Source organism: Oratosquilla oratoria, unplaced genomic scaffold (genome assembly GCF_046742065.1).
Source record: "Oratosquilla oratoria isolate Oo_2021 unplaced genomic scaffold, ASM4674206v1 SCAFFOLD55, whole genome shotgun sequence".
In the NCBI taxonomy this organism is placed as follows: domain Eukaryota; kingdom Metazoa; phylum Arthropoda; class Malacostraca; order Stomatopoda; family Squillidae; genus Oratosquilla; species Oratosquilla oratoria.
The window spans coordinates 603,203-605,702 of NW_027467719.1; the positions used below are offsets into that span (position 1 = coordinate 603,203).

The window sequence follows — 2,500 nt, forward strand, 5'->3', positions numbered from 1 at the left end:
CTGAGTAGGCATGGCGTTAACGCGGAGTTTAACGGCGTCGATGTAAACACCGCCGGGGATGCTCACGGTTCCATCCGCGATCCAGTCGTGCGCCTCAGGAACCAATCCCGCCTCTCGAAGGCCAGCGCCATCGACCGAGTCGTGAAGGCGGCTCGTCCAGTAGTCCAGTGCCTCTTTCTTGTTGCGAACGATCACTCCGCGGTACTTAACTTTCCCGTCGAAGTGTCGCTGCATCCGGGTGAAGAAACTAGTCTTCACCAAGGACTGGACCACTGGGTCGTCCGACAACGCGAGTCTGCCGATTCGGTTGGCCCTGAGAAGAGGAATCGCCATCCTCAGGCACAACAACCCCAGACCACCGGATTTCACCGGAGCATACAAAAACCCCAGGGTCACGTCGCTAGGCAGACGTAACCAGGATCTAACCGCCGCCCTGATCTTCCGATCCCAGATCTCGAGCTGGGTCAAGGTAACCTTGCCCAGGACGAGACTGTGAAGAAGACCAGGAAGGAGGTGCACCCTCAGTATAAACAATTTCTGCTGCGGCTTAAGGGGGGCTTTGGATAGATGACCTAGGGGCCCATCGATGACAGCCGAGCTGTTCATGACAGCGCCGCTGGCACCGATGGGGATCCCTAGGTATCTATAAGTGTCCCCAATGTCCATGGCCCGCATCGGTGTGTGGCCGACAAAGACGGAAGGTCGGCTGTCTACAACGGTCCTCTTCCTCTTCCCGTCCGCAGTGAGCACAAGAGAGGCGCACTTGGCCGGGTTGAGGGAGAGTCCCGCGAGACCGAGGGCCTCTTCGACACCTTTTAATTGGGCGTTTAGCCCAATAGGCGTCCGCGCCACTACTATGAGATCGTCGGCAAAGGCGAGATAGGAGATGCGCTGGTCACCGACAGTCACCCCAAACTCCGGGTTCAACTGGGCGGCCACCTCGTCAATCACTGCGTTAAACAGCAGTGGTGACAAGGGGTCGCCCTGCTTCACACCGCAGTTTGTGGTGACCTCGTCGCCCAGCACGTCCAGTCGCACGTCAGCGAGTGTCGACCGGACGTACTCGGCGAACAGACCCGGGACTCCTAGACGCCTTATGGCTCTCATAACAGTGTCGCGGGACACCGTGTCGAAGGCCTTCCTCACATCAAGGAAGGCCATGGACAAAGGGGAGACCCCATCTTTAGCCTCCTGGATTAGGCCGGCAAGCAGAGTCACGTTCACCAGGCATCCGTCAACGGGACGGAAGGCTACCTGGCGATCGTGGATCGGCATGCCGCCCAATCGGGTGGCTAAGATTTTGTGGAAGGTGCGGGTAACCAGGGAAGCTACGGCAATGGGCCGAAAGTCCCCCGGGTTACTCGCACCTTGCACCTTGGGGACCATCGTCACCCTCGCTGATCTAAAGGTGCGAGGACAGTGACCGGCCGCGAGCCAGAGATTATACATGGCACATAAAGATCTTTTACATAAGGACTGGAGGATTTCCTTTTTGACCCCATCAGGACCTGGGGCGGAATCCTTGGTCTTCCGGATGGTCTGGAAGACCTCATCAGCTAAAACAGGGGAGAGCATCCAATTACTCTCCGGGCAGACGGGGTCTACCGGCCTAGCATCCGGTTTACCAGTCCGCCCAAAGATTGGACGCCAGAAGGATAGGAAGTCCTGAGAGGAAGGGGGGTTCGGCTTCTCTTCCCATCCTCCGGAGAGGATGGAACGAGCTGCCTCGGATCTTTTTGCCTTGTATAAAGTCTGAATCCGCCGGTACTGCATTTGTTTTCTCCTTCTCCGGGAGAGGGGCGCCGTCGATGTCGGGACAGGCGGTCCATCTCGAGGGGGCGCGCCTAATGCCTGCGCTCTTGCCTGCAACGCTGTGACCAGGGCCTCAGCGTGCTCCTCTAGTAACGAGGTGGCTTCCTCCCCTCTCACCAGGGCAGAATGGGCTTGCCGGAGTAAATCAAGATGCAGGCCAGGGTCGTTTTTGGCGGCATCAAGTTCCCTGTCGGCTGCTTGCAACAGGGCTGCCACCAAATCGTGCCCGGCGTTCGAGGCCGACCCCTCCATCGGCGATGGACTTGCCGATCTCTCCCTAGCTGGGGGGGGAGAGACGTGGAGAGCTGTGGTGGGCGTAGCTTCCATCATGGGGGGAGTCTGCATAGGGGAAGGGCTTCGGGGGCGGCGGGCACTGATGGAACCCGTCACCTGCTCCCGATAGGCAACCTTCCTCCTCTGACCCTTGATTGCCTCAAGGGTCCTGTGAGGGAGGACACCTAACAGCCGCTGGTTCATGTTAGGTATCTCTCCCTCGCGCAGGAGTATAGAGGCCTCCTCTTGCGCTAATATGGCAACCTCTTCTGGGTCCCATCTGGCTTTGACCTTTGTAGTAGCAGCGGCCAAAGCCTCAGCCTCGAATATTTTAGGATGGGCTCGTTTCTTGTGGAGACCCAATCCTTGCTTTGTTGTGAAGGGCCGATGGCATGTCTCACAGATGTGAGATGGC

The 2,500-nt window shown here is 58.3% G+C and overlaps 1 pseudogene; it reads right to left on the reverse strand.

The window, feature by feature from the left end:
• Positions 1-2,500, reverse strand: part of LOC143023714 (large subunit ribosomal RNA) — an 8,808-nt pseudogene that overhangs the window by 3,130 nt on the left and 3,178 nt on the right.